The sequence below is a fragment of the Taudactylus pleione genome, unplaced genomic scaffold (assembly GCF_031769625.1).
Source record: "Taudactylus pleione unplaced genomic scaffold, aTauple2 ptg001446l, whole genome shotgun sequence".
Lineage (NCBI taxonomy): Eukaryota > Metazoa > Chordata > Amphibia > Anura > Myobatrachidae > Taudactylus > Taudactylus pleione.
In genome coordinates, this window is record NW_028285845.1 from 159,822 (window position 1) to 178,880 (window position 19,059).

The following is a 19,059-nucleotide window of genomic DNA, read 5'->3' on the forward strand; positions in this document are numbered from 1 at the left end:
GCACCCATGCACCCTCCACAATATTTGCACCTATGCACCCTCCACATTATTTGCACCCATGCACCCTCCACAATATTTGCACCTATGCACCCTCCACAATATTTGCACCTATGCACCCTCCACACTATTTGCACCTATGCACCCTCCACATTATTTGCACCTATGCACCCTCCACATTATTTGCACCTATGCACCCTCCACATTATTTGCACCTATGCACCCTCCACATTATTTGCACCTATGCACCCTCCACAATTTTTGCACCTATGCACCCTCCACATTATTTGCACGCATGCACCCTCCACAATATTTGCACCCATGCACCCTCCGCAATATTTGCACCTATGCACCATCCACATTATTTGCACCTATGCACCTCCACACTATTTGCACCTATGCACCCTCCACATTATTTGCACCTATGCACCCTCCACATTGTTTGCACCTTGCACCCTCCACATTATTTGCACCTATGCGCCCTCCACATTATTTGCACCTATGCACCCTCCACATTATTTGCACCTATGCACCCTCCACATTATTTGCACCTATGCACCCTCCACATTATTTGCACCTATGCACCCTCCACATTATTTGCACCTATGCACCCTCCACATTATTTACACCTATGTACCCTCCACATTATGTTTTTAGTGAGAGAAAGGTGGCTGGTGAGCAACAAATAGCATAGACTAGTATAAAATAGACATACCATTGAAGAATCTGATATTAAGCGATCCACATAAGACTCCATTTTGTAACAAGATGGATGATCTGTGCCTATAAAGTTATTCATAGCTTTAAATTGCAGAATATTACAGAGAAAGATTTTTGCTAACCTTTGAGTTTTACAACCTTGGAATGTGCAGATGGTTTCACACCAGATAATGCTATGAATAGACCGTGTATTCTAACCTCCCTAACAGTTCACTCCCTCGTGTATAGATAATAATGTAATTAATACTAACAATGACTGCTGTATTAAGATGTAGTGTGAAAATACTGATATGTTGCAATGTGATGCTTTATATTATTAGATGACATGTAATTATAGTCAGAGGATCTTAAAGCACAAGACTGGTGGCTGTGTGTTGATTTACCTCTCCAGAGTACTCTGTAACACAAGGGTCTGACATACTATAAATGAGCTTTGGTTGGTGATTAACCAAAGAAAATGTATTAATTGATCCGTCAAACTTGGAGGTTCCCGTACCGAGATGTCCTGTGCTGATCTGAGGGCGGACACGTCGGGAGTGACCGGGACAGTGGATTCTAACTCTAACCCTGAGATCAGTAGTTTTCTGCTCAATTTAGACTGCGCTGTATTAGGGAACTCCTGTGTCTTCCTGAGGATTCAGGTACAGATGTGTCTCTGACTCTTGTTTTTGTTTTTTTGTTTTTAAGGTTTTGGGTTTTGTTTTATGAAATGACATGTCTAATGAACCTTTAAAAATGTATACAGATTATAATCCTTATAGATTTGAATATGAGCAAATGTGTTATTGTGTTTAACAGTCTGATAATTTGTTTCCCTGATTAGCATGAGTATTGTCCCTTAATACAACTTGTGATCTTTATACTTCCAGAGTGAATAGACTCTGGAAGTATAGGTTGTTGGTAGGTTGCCATATTGATGGAGATTATCTCCAGACCATAGTAGGAGAATTTTGGGATTTGTTTATATCAACTTTGCCAATCAATCTATATCCCAAAGGTACGGTTATGGTGTGCCCAGAACTACTAAGGAAACCCACAGAATAAGGGTTTGGTGAAACCCACAGAATAAGGGTTTGGTAAAATCCACAGAATAGGGTTTTGTAGAACCCACCGATATGGGTAATGCGGACAGCAAACATCTGTCTAGTTTTCAGACCCCCATGGATATTATATGTATAGTTTTAGGTCCTGGGGTGACAGAAGGAATGGAATTGGCACACTTGATCCAATTAAAATTATAACGGATACGTAAATTATATGGCCCCTGCATAAAAAGTATCACACTTGAAGGCAAACTTTTGAATTGGATAAAAGTGTTAAAACTAGAGATGTGCACTGACCCCCGTGTTTTGGTTTTGGATCTGGGTGTCCCCTGGTTTTGGATCTGGATCTGGTTTTGGATTTTTTTTATTGGTGTTTTGTTGTTAGGTTTCGGTTTTGGATCTGTATGTTTTCCCCAAAATTCTATAAACAGCTAAAACCACATAATGTGGGCCTATTTTTGTTCCTACAGTATTATTAACCTTAATAACAATAACTTTCAGGCATTTCCATGCATTTTTAACCAACTCACAGCTCACTATTTTTCACCAATATAGGTCAAAGACTGCAGCGAGCTGGCTGGCCAAAGTAAGCGACAGAGCAGCGACACAAATGCACCGCAGTTTAAAAAAATGTAGGACATCTATGAAACATTGCCACACAGCAGTGGCAGACTAGATGGCTGTTTAATAAATTATAATAATGTCAGTCGGCAATGCCCCTATTATGCAAAATGTAAAGAAAAGAGATGCAAGATGGAATAGTCCCTCCCACCCACTCTTATGTGGGATATTAAAATGGACATGCACAGTTTAACAAACCAAGCACTTTAGCCACCAGGACTGACACTTTCATGGCTGAACTCCTTGGTTTGTTTGGGCCCCCACAAAACATTTTTTGGAAGGACTACCTGAAATTATAAAGGAGGAGGTTGATGATGAGGGTGTTGGTGGTGGAGATTGCATGTGCTGGTCCAAACTGCTGGTAGCTGATACTGGACTGTTGTTATTAAATTAAAAATTATAACTTTATTAAACAAGTTGCATGAACTCGCTGCAAATGATGTAACAGGGCGGAGGTGCCTAGATGGTTAACGTCCCTTCCTCTGCTAACTTTTGCTTTACAAATGGAACAGATGCCTTAACAACTGTTGTCAGAATTTAGATTAAAATAATTCCACACCCAAGATGTGGCTTTTCTGGCTTTCTTTTTATCATAAACAAGAACTGCTACCACTGGTGCCTGATTTACGCAAACAATATCCTCATCATCAACATCCTCATTACCATCAGATAGGACACAAATTTCCCCCTCATCCTCCTTTTGCACTTCCTCCACACTATCATCCTCATTTTATTATTATTTCACCATCTAATACTAGCAGAGCCATCATGGCGTCAGTGATCCGTTGTGAACACAGCTGTTATACAGTACTTACTTCCTCTATCAAAGGATTGTTTCATAGTCAATTGTTTTTTTTAAATTACTGCTAGTAGTAGTCTTCTTGGTCCCTTTCTAGGATGAAAATCCACCCCCAGCAGCAGCAACAGGCGTAGCACTCCAGGATCCTTCTGAGTTATCACAGAAAGGAGAGGAGTCAGTCATGCTTATGAATTTGGATGCAGGACTACTTCTGATCACAAATGAGGATGTTGATGATGATGCATGTGTTGGTGGTAGAGATTGCAGGCGCTTGGATCCAGATAGAAGGGAGCAGCTAGGTGACACTGGACTGATTGTTGTTTGGTTTCTTTGTCCCCAAAGTTTTAGAATTTGAAATACCCTTTCCAATTTGATGAATGCGCTGCAAGTGACGTAACAGGGAGGAGGTTGCAAGATGGTTAAGCTTCTTACCTCTACTCACTGTTACTTGGCAATGGTTACAAATGGCTTGGCAAAGGTTGTCCGGATATGGGTGGAAATAATTCCACACATGAGATGTGGAGTTTTTGGTCCTTTGCCCAGGCAAGCCAACAATTAAATTTTTCCCACCATGGCAACAACTGTTGCCTGATTTACAGTTTTTACACAGTCAACATCCTCATCATCATCAACATCCTCATCATCCTTGTTGTTATTGCCAACTAGATAAATATCCTCCTCATCTTCCTCGTGCGATTCCACAGAAGCATCCTCGATTTCTACGTCAGATGGCGCACAAATGGTGGACGGAGGATCCTCTTCAAGTACAGTATTAGAAAGGTTAGGCTCACACATGGCAACCGCGGACACACTTGGACTCTCCTCGGGGATTTGTGATTTTTCCGAGCACACAGTTGGTTCCAGTGTCTTTCTCATCTTAACAATTTGAATTTTCTTTTTACCTGTCCTACCAGCAGAGGGGCTTAAATTATCATTAGAACCATCAGTCATAAATACAGGCCAATGCCTTATCCTTTCCTTGCCACTTCGTGTAGTGAATGGCATATTGCCAATTTTTTGTTTCTCTAAAGCTGACTTAGCTTTACATTTTTTTTGCTTTAACAGGGTAAAAGTAGATTTTTTTAGCCTGACTTTTTGGCCTGACTTAAGCCCTGGTACATCTGCCTTCATAGATGACGTTGACGGCCTTGCATCGTCATCATGCCTGCTGCCGGCAGCTACAAGACTGGTATGTGGATCCTGCTCTCCGATCATGTGACTACGCACACAACCACAAACAAAAAAAATTGTTTATATATTTTTTGGGCAGCAGCCCCTTTACAGACAGGAGCACAGAACCCCTGCGCACCTAAGCCGATGATAGGTGTGGCGAACACGCACACAAAAAAAATTGTTTATTTATTTTTTGGGCAGCAGCCCCTTGACAGACAGGGCCACAGCACCCCTGCGCACCTACGCTGATGACAGGTGTAGCTAACCTAACCCTCCCCCCCACGGCTGTCCACGCCCGGCACCCGGCTTACCTTCGATCTGTAAACCGAGTGTCGGGCTCCCGGCATAGGTCTAATGACTGGCGTCGGGATTTTGATGCCTGTCATTTGTACCTTGCCTGGATTTGACAGTTGGGAAGCCGGCGGTCGACATTGCGACCGTCGGCTTCCTGACTGCATCCCATTGGTTTATGTGTAGGATTTATTTAAGTCCCTTATAGATTTTATTACACTAGCTGAAGAATGTCTGAGACAAAATGTATCTATGGATAAGCCTCCTGAGAAGGGGTGATTTTGTTGCAGTGCACACACCAATTATCACACATATGCTGTGGGAATTACAATAGTCCTTAAGTAAATAAGGTGTTGTAACATTACGCATATACATCCTGATATATTTTTTCATTATGCTTCTGTCCAGACCAAGCTATTAAGTTTAATAACATGAATAATCTATGTGTAAGATATTTAATAGGGTAATACATTACACCCCGAATTATATGAATGCTCTGGAATTTGTTACAATTCCTAAGTGAGTGTTATGTTATTGTTTGTACATCATAACCAATATTGCTGGATTATATCTATGTCCTGACCAACTTATCGGATCTGGATAACGATTTGGGTCACCTAAGACATACGGCACCTATTAGATCAATACATTATACCTGTTGGGTTGAAACATCTCTCAGATTTATTGTACAATCTTAATTTGGATATATAAGACAGGAATGATGATTAAGGGATAAGACCCCTGAATATTATCTTTATCTTACATTTATTCAATATTAGAAATACGACTTGTCCTCAGCTCTACATACACCCAAAAAATACATGTACCATCATTAATGGAATATTACTATACTCATTTCAAGAAATAATTATACAAGAGATATATAGTGGTTTCATTTCTTTATTTTTTACATATTTTTTGGGTCATATTCTTGATCCTTATATGAATTCATACTGTTATATTTTGTGGACAACTTTACAATTTTTGATATAATAATAACAGTTATACTGTATTTTAAGTTTTGTCAATATCTCCATTGCTAAATTCCTCCAATAGTAGAAATTATTGTTCCATGTGTGCCCAATTAAGGAATATCTTGTTCTCTTTATATTGCTTTATATAGCCTACACTATACAATAAGTAGGAAGTAATCATAAGAAAATATAACCTGTGCTTACAATCTATTATTGGTACAGGCAAACGCATAAGACAAAATCCTGTCCTACAATGCGTATGCGTATGGTAGTATAACATAAGAAACACATATTAGCAAAAAGGACGGACGGTTCTGTCCTTCTGATCTTACAAACAACTTACGTGTTAAATAGATGACAGATAAATAAATTATTATTTTGTAATACTAATGGAAAATTAGGGCTTAGTTAATAGAGCTAGCGCCATGGAGATGGTTACAAATAAAGGAAACTGGTGAGTGCGCTTTAATGAGTTGGGAATTGAACCAACTTTGTTCTGATGGCAACAAAAGATGCTGCTGATCTACTAGAGAAGGAGAGAAAAGTCCATTCCCAGTCTCTGCTGTTTTCAATCCAGACCTGGCATGCAGAGAATATAATGCATCACCATTGATGATAGATCCCATGGCAACTGGAGGAAGCAGCACTGCACCTAGAACATGGGATCTCTCAGGGCAAAAAGACATGAGCTGGTCCTGAAGAGCAGTGAATGAAGCATTAGGGCAGCAGACTGTCATTTCTGGAGCTCCCATTAGCAGCACTCACTTTGCACGACACTGAAAGGAACACGCCTGCCGTAAAAACGTGACACGTGTAATTTTCACTAAAGAATACAATACAGTAATATTCGCTGTGCCAGATGGGTAAAGAATGATCTTTGGGATGTAGGTAACAGAGGCACAATTTGTTCATGTTTCTGTATGTATCTGCAATATCTGCTGCCGATATCCCTCTATTTCTGACAGTAGCTGCAACCCTCAAAGGTACAATACTGCCAGATTTACCAAGATCTGGAATGTGAAGCATTACGGAGATTGGCTTCCACCGCTAACTCCATCATTAGATGGCGTTGTGCTGCTGTAGCCTATAAGCTACACATCACAAAAATTACCGGGAATCCCTACCCACCCTCTACAATCGCCACCACACGTGTGGTCTGTAGATTGTATTATATATATGCACAGAAGTCCTGGCACAGGAATGGCCGCTGACTTGGTCACTTCACTCAGAGCCCCTGTCCCTGCGGGTGCTCTTTAATACACTTGGCCGGTATGATCGCTTACTGCAATGCGGTCATGAGCACTAATATCGCGCCCAGATCACACTGACCATGTGATCATTGATAAATGGGCCCCTTAGAGACATCTAATGACGAGTTTCTCCAGAGGTCTCCTTTTTTTTCTCTTTCTTTCCTCCTCTGATTGTTAACTTAAGGGAAGTAAAAAGCAAAAATGTTCATAGGGTAATAACGTAGCACAGTGGTTCCCCAACTCCTCCATTACAGTCCAGGTCTTAAGGATATCCATGCTTGAACCCAGATGGTTAAATCAAATTGACTGCTGTACTAATTAAGTCACCTGTGATTAAGCATAGATATCCTTAAAACCTGGACTGTAATGGCGGAGTTTGGGAACCTCTGACTAAAGCGGATTTAAGAGTTCATTCTGTGTTCCACACTCACACCCAGTGAGAGGCCCCTCTGTAAGTAATAGTGCTGGAAATAGGTGCATCAGCTCCCATATCTGTGTAAGATAAACATTAGAATAGATGCACCTTTAATATGAAAGAAATAACACCGTATGGTAATGCCCTTACATTGGCTTCTTGGTTTCAAGCAGTGCTCGAAGTGTGGCGGTATACAGCGGAATGGCATACCGGCACTTCGAGCACTAAACATTTTTTTTGAGCTGAGGGCAGATGAGTGGCTGCAGCGCTGAGCTGGAGAGCTACATGTCTCTGCCCGCCTTCTACACTGACACTGCTCACAGGCTGTCAGAGTGTCAGTGTAGGACATCCCCTAGTACAGCTCCTCTGTGAGTGCAGGTCTGAAGTACTGGCGTGAGTGGAAGGGGGGGTGTCAGGACTCTGGAGCACAGCCGCGGCGGAGAAGGTCGGGTCTCGTGAGTACAGCTGCGGGGGGAGGAGTATGGCCACGAGTGGAAGATAGTGGAGCTGCAGTACTTGTCACCGGCGTTAGCCTACTAGTGCAAAGGGAGCTGCAAGGAAGGTCTGACACACTGTGAGCAGGGGCAGATTGAGCCACCGTGAAAGTGGGTCTGACCATCACTAGACTGGACGCCCCTATCATTAGCAGCCGTGGCCGCTGTCACACAGTGACAGTGCCGTGGCTGTGGTTGGGGCACTGACATCGCAGAGGCTGAGCTGTGACTACGCGCATGCGTGAGCTGCAGCAGAAGCTAGGGCTGGAGATCACTATTAATTAGGCTGTGCAGCGGTGCGGCACAGCCTCTATAGCCAAAGCTGCATGGCCCTTACCTTACTGTGTGGCTCCTCCTCATACTCTGCGCTCTGAGCCAGCCAGGAGTAAATAACAGGAGATCACAGCAGCATGCCAGAGACCCCGTATTCAGCCTCAGCTAGACAGGAAGTTTGTTTACTTTCACTTCCTGTCTGAGCCCTGAGCAGCTGCAGAGGAGGACAAGCCAGCCAGAGCGCGGAACTACAGGAGCAGGACCTGCCCCAGCCACACAAGATACAGGTAAGAGCTGGAGGGGGGAAGGGGGCAGAGAACTATGGAGAGAGGAGGCTGTTGATACTGTTATGTGGGGGAGGGCACAGACATGGAGAGTGTGGGCCGATGATACTGCTTTGGGGGGGTTTCAGAGACATGTAAGTTTGTGTTATGTGTGGAGGTCCTGTGTTTACATGCATGCCTGTGGGGAGGTCTGAGTTACATGTTTGTGGGAAGGCATATTTGAACCCACTGGGGTTACTAGCTATTGTAGTTTTGTTCCTCTCTGCCCCCCAGTCTCTCTCTACCTCCATTGTATCTCTCTTCCTTTACTCTCATCTCTCTCTCTGTCCCTCATGTCTTGTTCTTTCACCCCCATGTTTCTCTCTCTCTCCACCTCCATGTCTTTCTCTCCCCTTCGTGTCTCTTTCTGCTCCATGTCTCTCTCTCTCTCCCCCACATCTGTCTCCTCATTGTCTCTCTCTCCCTGTCTCCCCTAGCCCTACTGTAGAAATCATGGCGACAGCACCCTGGTCCTCCTTCAGTAACAGAAAGGCTCGCTCTCTGCTCAGACTATGTATCTTATGCCGGGTATACACTAGACCACGGGTAGCCAACCCTGGTCCTCAAGAGCTACCAACAGTGCATGTTTTCCATGTCTCCTCACAGAATCACAAGTGTAATAATTAGCTCCACCTGTGGATCTTTTCAAATGTGTTAGTGTGTAATGACTTCAAGTTTTCCAGACCACCTATCTGGTGCACAGGTGAACTGTTGGTAGCTCTTGAGGACCGAGTTTGGCTACCACTGCACTAGATGATATCTCTACCGATCCGGGCAGATCGGATGAGCTATCGGGCACATCGTCTACTTTGTACCCTCAATGTCATTCACGATACACGCTCCTGCTTGGGTCTCTGCCCTGGGTCACTGCTGCTGAGCTGAGTGAATGCTGCAGTGCACACACAGGCAAATTGTGGCTGTTATGATGGTGTCCGGTGTTCCTTGCTGGACAGAATAGAATAATGACAGGGCACCCACCACACCCTCAGCACTGCTACCCAGTTATTACAAAGTTATTGCACTGTGTGCATGTGCTAATGTGAAAGTTCCCACAGTACTAGTGCCCCTTATACAATGCAGTCTGTGGGCATTGTATAAGTGGCACAACTAATGTGGGCATTCTATAAGGGGTACTACTACTACGGGCATTGCATAGGGGCACTACTACTGTGGGCATTGTATAAGGGGCACTACTGTGGGCATTGTATAGGGGGCACAACTACTGTGGGCATTGCATGGTTGCACTACTACTGTGGGCATTGCATGGTTGCACTACTCCTGTGGGCATTGCATGGTTGCACAACTACTGTGGGCATTGCATAAGGAGCACTACTATTGTGCGCATTGTATAGGGACGCTACTACTGTGGGCATTGTAAAAGGGGCACTACTATTGTGTAGCATAATGTGTATAAAGGGTACTACGGTAGGGTACACTACACTGATGAGTGGCCATCCCCCATTTTATGACACACGCATAAGTACAGCCTTAGTTTTTCCATTCCCCCACTTCAAAATTCCCACTTCGACCACTGGTTTCAAGCGTATGTCCAATGATTCTTTCACACTTTTCTCCATAACAGCATTCCATATGGGATGTGTGCGATAAACAAAAAAACGTACAGTATATAGCATGATACTGGTTTTTAAAAGGAAAAATATATCTTTAATAGATGCACTCACATAAAAACAAATCAGTATATACATATATCAGTGACAGCCACCTACCAGAGAGAGAATATCATGTCACATAACATGTCACACGCCACAGGGTATTTGGGGCCTGGTTCGGAGTTGTACACTAAGCCGATGTTTTCACAGTTGAGCGATTATCAATAAACCGCGCATGCTTCTGATTCACACTGCGCATGCATCAAGGACCATCACCGTAGTGTGACTGACAGTCAGTAGCACCCCCCTCAATCAACAGTGATTGAAAGACAGCAACACCCCCTTTCCAGCGTGGCTGCAGAGCAGCCATTAACCTCCATGGAAGCAGGAGCCACTGCTCCTGGAAGCAAGCCACGGCTACTGTGGTGTCCAGCCAACGGCACCCCACCTCCTTCTTCCAGCTGTTGCTGTGTCCCGATCACTGTGGCCAGGACGGAAGGGATACCTAACATACTATAACAGTGTGGGGGCAGTGCCATGGCAGGATGACTTTAATAAGTAAAAAATAATACCAACGTTACTGTTGAAGAGTCTGCATGGTGCGTGTCTTGTGTTTCCACTTACCAAATCAATGCTGCAACTTTCTCCCCCATCTTCCTCCTCATCTTTGTGTGGTTCCCCCAGGTGCCTTGTTTCCTCCCACAGGTCTGGTACACAATCCCAGCACATGCAATGCCGACATTCAGAATCCCGGCGCTGTAATCCTGACAGAGGAAATCCTGACCCATGTAGGTATGTCTCCTAACCCTAACCCACCTTGCCTGTAGCTTAACCCTAACTTTCCCAAAGTCAAACCCCAACCCTCCCCCCACCGCAGCCTAACCCCAACCCTCTCCCCCGCAGCCTAACCCCAACTCTGCCCCCCACAGCCTAACCCTAACTATCCCTTACCCTCCCCTTAGTACATAAACCTAACCCCGATTCTGACTCCTGTCGGGATTCTGAGCAGCGGCAATGTGTACTCCAGGATGGTGACTACATTCCCCTCCCACAGTCCAAAAACTCAGGGCCGGATTACAGCTTGTGGGGTCCCCAGGGCAACTAACTTGTGAGGCCCCCTACCAATAAAATTACCCTTAGAGACAGGAAAGGAGAATGAGGGAGAGAGACAAAGGGAGAGAGCACGAGCACACACACACTGACACTAGTAGTGTCACACTACCTGTTTTTGTTTTAGGCTTCAGTTCCAGCATCAAGTTTCTCATGGGGACGGGCATGTCACGGCATCAAGCCCAGCCCCCACACATAAACCCCCAAATCGCAGCAATGTGCCAGTGAGGGGGCGAGGCTTTGATAGGCAGCCACGGATGGGCCACCCAATGAAGAGGCGGAGACAAAGTTTTCTTCGTCAGTCTCAACTCAAGTAACAAGCCAAAACAAACCGGAAAGGTAGTGTATACCGGTCCAGAGTGGCCCAGTTCAGGGCAATGCTTGGTATAGTGTGGGGGCCCTCAATCTGCGGGGAGCCCTGGGTGACCGCCCTGTCCACCCTGCCTAGAATCCGTCCCTGCAAAAACTTACTATATATTAGTGTGTTTGTAGGGTGGGAAATGAAGACCATCCCCAGGGCTTAAGCACGTCTTGCTGTAAGGGAAAGGCAGCTTGCTAAAGGTGAACTCCTCAAGTTGTAAAGGTCTTATCATCTCTCTAATTCTACTGCTACTGCCCTAACATAAACCTTATGAGACCTAAGAATAATGTTACAAAAGGAATACAATAAAATAAGTATATAATAAAATTCAGTTATGAAATGTAATGAATTTAAACCACTAAAATCACCAATGATGTTTATTTAATTGGTAAGATGTTAATTTGATAAGTGGCCGATGGTGTTATTGGACAATGCAACAAGGTGATGGCTTCGGCCCAAGCAGATCTTTTCATCACCTTCTATGGGCACATTCCAGATGGATGACAGAACGTGCGCTACAACGAGCTGTAGTCTTGATCTAAAGGGAATTAAATGAAAGTTTCACATCATCAATTCATAGGAAGAATTAAACATTTCTGTTTTAACAATAGTGAGAATACTCTAAGTATAACAGCAATGACAGAGAAATTGTAACCAAAATACAATTTCCCAAAGTATTCTAATGAAAAGTGTGTAATGACAAAGTGTAAGCAATCATAGTGTCAGTCATGTAAAAATAAAAGTAATTTTTATCCCAAATTTTAATTTGTAATCCAATGGGATTGTGTTATACAGTATATTGAATCCATAAGAAAATATTTTAATTTGTAATTTAATGGGATCTTCTTAATTTTTAAGGAAAATACATTGTAAATATTTTTATTTACAGGAAAATCTTTTTAATTGGTAGTCACATTATTTTTTTCTTCTTGTAATGTATTGGTACTCTTCCTAATGTGTAATCCACAAGAAATAAAATAACAATGGAAGACACAAACAGTTCCGCTCAGACTTTCTCTGCAGAATGACTATGAGCTGGCTGCTTAGCCAATTACAAGTGGTTTCCTACACTAGCTGTTGTGATTGGTAGGCTGTGAGGGGAGTCATGGGGATTCTTTGCTATAACCAAACATCAGTACAGATTAAATGAATCTCTGCTAACATGGGAAAAATAATAATAATTAGCAATGCTATGAGGCTCCATTCCTGTCAATTCCTATTGATTTCAATAGAGTTTCTATGTGCAGCACACAACTCCATTGCAACAAATGGGCCACTGGAATGTCCATTGACAGGAATGGGAAAAATACAGCACAATGTTGGTATAACCAATATCATATACAGATGCAGGGTCAAATGATATCTACAAAGCCTCTAGTCTTATTGTCTCACCCCACCCCCATTGATGAACCTGAATAAAGTGTAGATGATAAATTAATAACCCATCTTTGACACCTGTTTAATGCACAAACTATTAAATTGGATATCTGCCATACACTAGCCATCAGATTATGGGACTGTTTTATACAACACATACCTAATTGAGTATCTGATTTATATGCTAGCCACCAGATTGGGGTCTGCTTAGTATACTGGCCACCAGATTGGGGTCTACTTAGTATACTGACTACCAGATTGGGGTCTTCTTAGTATACAGACTACCAGATTGGGGTCTTCTTAGTATACTGACCATCAGATTGGGGTCTTCTTAGTATACTGGCCACCAGATTGGGGTCTGCTTAGTATAATCGCCACCAGATTGGGGTCTGCTTAGTATACTGGCCACCAGATTGGGGTCTGCTTAGTATACTGGTCACCAGATTGGGGTCTGCTTAGTATACTGTAATTGCAATGCACATGCTAATATAGATACAGTTATGGAGAAAGTAATATCAGCAATATATATGTGACTGAGATTTTTTAAATGAAGGGGTCCTGCATAGTACTGACCAGAATGGACTCTTCTTAGTATAGTAGCCAAAAGGAAGGAGGGCCCTGCTAGTGAGAGCTTACATTCAAAAGGGAAAAGATTGAAGTAGTGGCACAAGGGGGTGACATGAAGAGGGTAAGGATTTGGGGAGGGTAACTACTCTCAAATCATCAAGGGCAGTATTAATTAAATTGAAATACAGGAGCAGTGTAATAAGAAATATATTGGTATGACAAAGAGATGTATAAATGGGATGTAGTTTAAATCCTGGCAGTCGGGGTGCCAGGGCTCAGAATCCCGGTGCCGGCATACCTATGGTAAGTAGTGGGGTTAGGGTTAGGCACTAAGGGGGGATAGGGGTTAGGCTGGCACTAGGGGGAAGGTTAGGGTTAAGCACTAGGGGGAGGGTTAGGGTTTATGCACTAGGGGGGGAGGGTTAGGGATAGGTACTCGGGGGAGGGTTAGAGTTAGGCACTAGGGGGGAGGGCTAGGTTTAGACACTAGGGGGGAGGGTTAGGGATAGGCACTAGGGGGGGGGTGTTAGGGATAGGCACTCCGGGGACGGTTAGGGTTAGGCACTAGGGGGGAGGGCTAGGTTTAGGCACTAGGGGGGAGGTTAGGTTTAAGGTGCAGGGAGGGAGGGTTAGTGGTAGGGTTAGGATACTTATCGACAGGTGTCAGTATCCTATCCCTGCCCGGATCTCGGTGTCAGGATTCTGACCACCAGATCCCGAGTGCCAGCTTGTATATGGGTTGTATAAATGCTAGGTCATAAGGAAAGTGAAAGTAGCCACAATTACACTGAAAGCACTTACGGTATTGCCAGATGTTTCCTTGGCATTGCCAGATGTTTTCTTGGCATAGAGATCAAGGGGCCACAAACCCCTAAAAGAGAAAACAGACACCATAGTACCTAAATGACTCCATGAGAACATTATACAACTTAATGAGGCTGATTCAAGTCATTGGGACATTGTCCTCCTCATTTTATACTCATCAGTTATTCTATATTATTATACAGAAATATAAATATATTACAGTGACATTGTAAGTAAAATGTAATGTGCTCTATGATAGTTACTGAGATGCAAAGATTAGTATATGAGTGAAATCCATAACTAGATATTATGGCAGAGGAGTATATAGATATTGTGGTGTCCTGTGTGAGAAGGAGCATCAGTGGCCCCTCCACCATGTCATCATTTCATATTACTGTTAGTTTGCAACACTGGAGGGGCCATGGCAAATGATACTGTACCAGTCTGGTCCTGGGGCTCTTGGCTGTTAATATTGTTTGTCCCCATTCTGTGTGTATAATAGCTGGAAGGTATGTACGGTACATAGGGCCTGATTCAGCTTGGATCTCAGTTGCTAATACACCTGCAATTGGCCGATTGTTGCGTTCTGCACATGTGTACGCATCGCAGTGTGTGAGCCAGACACTGCATTCGCAGAGGCTATGCAGACCATCACAGAGTGACTGACAGGAAGTGCTGTTTGTGGGTGGTGATGGGGGGGTGGTCAGGCGTGCCAGCGCATTTGCACACCGTTTCAAGTGCATGTATAAATGAGTCACTGCGAAGCCATACACAGCCTGAGACCTCATAGTGTGCTTGGCTGTTAGCAATTTCTGGGTAAGGTCAGGGCTTGTGCAAGTGTTTGTATGGGTCCGATGGTACTCAATTGTACCAATGGTTTTGCTATTCTGCTGAGTATTATGGATGTGCGTATGGTAAAGTGGTTGCCCTTATGTAGTGCTGAGTATTATGGATGTGCGTATGGTAAAGTGGGCGCCCTTACGTAGTGCTGAGTATTATGGAAGTGTGTATGGTAAAGTGGGCGTCCTTATGTAGTGCTGAGTATTATGGATGTGTATATGGTAAAGTGGGCGTCTTTATGTAGTGCTGAGTATTATGGATGTGTGTATGGTAAAGTGGGCGTCCTTATGTAGTGCTGAGTATTATGGATGTGTATATGGTAAAGTGGGTACCTTATGTAGTGCTGAGTATTATGGATGTTGGTATGGTAAAGTGGGCATCCTTATGTAGTGCTGAGTATTATGGATGTGTGTATGGTAAAGTGGGCGTCTTTATGTAGTGCTGAGTATTATGGATGTGCGTATGGTAAAGTGGGCATCCTTATATAGTGCTGAGTATTATGGATGTGCGTATGGTAAAGTGGGCATCCTTATGTAGTGCTGAGTATTATGGATGTGTGTATGGTAAAGTGGGTGTCTTTATGTAGTGCTGAGTATTATGGATGTGCGTATGGTAAAGTGGGCATCCTTATATAGTGCTGAGTTTGCATTGTGATCACGGTAGATTAGCTTGTTATCGCAGTTGAACTGTGTGTGTACGCAGTATTGCGATCTGTAGTGAATTAAGCTCATAGATGGAAGAACACAATATATTATTCTCTGTAGGACACCATTTCCTAATAGTAGAGGCTGGTAGTAGTGTCCTTACATTATATTACTGACAGGAAATCTGTAGATGAAATATATCCCCATGGTGTAAAGTAATATAGTATAATATATGAGGTTCCAGTGAGTCCCTGAAACTGCTGCATACATACTATATATTTGTTTTATTAGCTTTTGCTATAGTTAAAATGGTGTAACTGTCAGTAGTCAGTATGAGGGTACTTTGATATGTGTAACCTATTTACCTGCTGTGACTGTGCACTGGAGTCCAGTGTGTCAAAGTGACACTCACACTGGCCCTTCTATGTAGGATACTGGTGCCGAACCTGTCACGCTGCCTGCCACTGCCGCCCTCTCCTGCACTCCCATGCTCCAACTTCCAACAAACAGCTTCTCTTGGAGCTGAGGAGAGACGTCATGACATCTCTCCCATCCCTGCAGATGGATCAGGAGGCGGAGCAACCTGAGAGTGACAGGCAGGGCTGCAGCTACAGTAATGTAGCCGGGTGCACAGCTACTAATACATAGCAGTGGGTGCCCAGTGGCATATAGAGATTGCGTCAGGTTCCTGCCTCAGGGCATGTTGCACTCTGTGCAGAGGCAGCAGCCGCACCACCCTAGTTACGGCCTTGTTATGGTATATGATGAACATTTAACTATAACTAGCTAAAAATATTTCAGAATAATCGATTCTTATCTATAAATGACACTATTTGTCATTATGTGAAATTTTTAGCCATAATTCCCATTGTTACATGTTGTTCATGCGATATCAGCACAAAGTACTTACGTGCATCTCATAAGAACAATGTCCCTGGAACTGAGCTGCTTGTCCTTCTAGTACGGTCCTATGGAAAAGAATACAGAAATAATACAGTTACTATTATGGCTGGTATATGATTTGCATCAGTTAGTCAATGGATTATAGGAGCTCATTCAGACCCGCTCGCTAAGATGCAAACGCTCGCTGCTGACGATGGTATGCAGTGTGTATGCAGTGTGCGCAAACCTTAGCGAAAGTTCCCAATGTGTTCGCTCGCTGCGCATAGACAGCACAGCAGAGAGAGTGACAGGAGAAGCCGTTTGTAGGTGGTAATGGGCTGGCCATTAAAAACGGGGGAGTGGAAGTGCAAACGTAGGCGTTCCTGAGCATCTCAATGACGTGTTAGAGGTGTGCATAATTATAAGAAAGCATCAAAGTACACGTCACCTGGCTTGTTTTTACACTGAAGTGCTCACAGTGCTTGCGGCAGGGTATGGTCAACCTCAAGCACTGCGATCGCATCCGATGTTACCCGATGTACCGATGGTTGCATACACTTCCTGGACATGACGTGCACAAGTGGGCGTCTTAAGACAGGCTGGTGGGTGTCTACATACACTATGTGATCGCTCCCTAAGAAATATTGGGCGTACTAATGCATTGCTGTGGGATAGTACTGCCTACGCAATCTGCATACACATCATGCGAGCGATCGCATCTAGCGAGCGGCTCTGAATCAGCTCCATAGCTAGTAAGTATAAACCTCTATTTGTTCCTATTGTTCCCAGATCAGTCACTTCCTTTGCCTAATCTGCATGCCAGGCCTATGCCATATAAGCCATATACACAACTCCATAACAGCATACCCCAAGGCAGCCATTTTTATTTTTTTTAAATACTGCACAGCTGTAAAGACCAGCATATGTACACTCGTCCCAACTGTCCCAGCATGGTAACTTGTGTGGTAAATACAATTTGTATTGCTGCGATAAGCTGTGATGCAGATTGTTAGTCAACAACTATGATAAACAGACCCCTTAAACTTTTAATTACATGGTACAAGAATACCTGGAGGACGAGTCTCAGCTGAACATTGATTGCTCTGGCACCTTCAGGGATCTTGTGGGCCAGACTCAGATGGTGCGCCTTCACCTGCAGGAGAAAGGGAGGACAGCAGAGAGTTAGTTACTGGGCACTGGCACACTCAGAGTACACAGGGAGAAAGGAGCATATGGATAAGTAACCTACATGTCCTCACACAGACATGTAATACCACAGGTGTAGCCAGGGGCGTTTATACAGAGGCTATTAATCATTGCTTTGAATTGAATCGTGGCCATGGACTTGTCCACTACCAATTATTTTTATTTCATTTACAATTATGGACTAAGGGTCTGATTCACCTTTGGGAATAGAGTGAGCAATAGCACTTAACTGTGAACCTGGACAAACCATATTGCAATGCATGGGGTGTAAATACATACATTTTTTTTGCATGCAGGGTAAATACTGGCTGCTTCTGAATGTAGCCTACAAATACTGCACAGCTTTATTATTACGCCACAATTTACATGTCAGTTTGGACACCTCCATCCCAAATCTAAATATCTCTGCACATTTTAAATTTGCCCCACCTGCAGTGCAGCATGGTTTCACCAATATGATCAGTTGAGTGAGATATCAAACTCTATTTCCAGTTTTTGCAAGATCATTTGTATTACAAGAAACCTATTTTTCCTTTCTCATATTGTGCATTGTGTATGTAAATGTCAGTGTAATAAGCAATACATTGTATGACAAAGAGATATTTACATACTAGGACATAAGGAAAAGGTTAGTAACCACAATGACACTGAGAGCACTTACCTCAGGTATTGCCAGGTGTTTTCTTGGCTGAGGGACAATGGCCTCAGGTACTGCCAGGAGCTTTCTTGGCCTAGGGACAATGGCCTCAGGTATTGCCAGGAGCTTTCTTGGCCTAGGGACAATGGCCTCAGGTATTGTCAGGTGTTTTCTTGGCTGAGGGACAATGGCCTCAGGTACTACCAGGTGTTTTCTTGGCTGAGGGACAACGTACTCCGGTACTGCCAGGTGTTTTCTTGGCCGAGGGACAACGGCCTCAGGTACTGCCATGTGTTTTCTTGGCCTAGGGAGAACAGCCTCAGGTACTGCCAGGTGTTTTCTTGGCATAGGGAGAACAGCCTCAGGTACTGCCAGGTGTTTTTTTGGCATAGGGACCACAGGGTGTGATATATGCAGCAAAGCCCTAAAAAGAGAAAACAGACGCATTTGCAAGATTAGTCTAATATAATAATGTACCCAGAGCTACATATTATGGTGTATTATGATTAACATTTATATAGTAATATCTAAAAAAATACTTCATAGATCACAATCTATTTATTTCTATAAATTACACTAATTTTCATAATTTCTATCCATAAATCACATTGTTACATATTGTTCATGTGATATCTGCACAAAGTACTT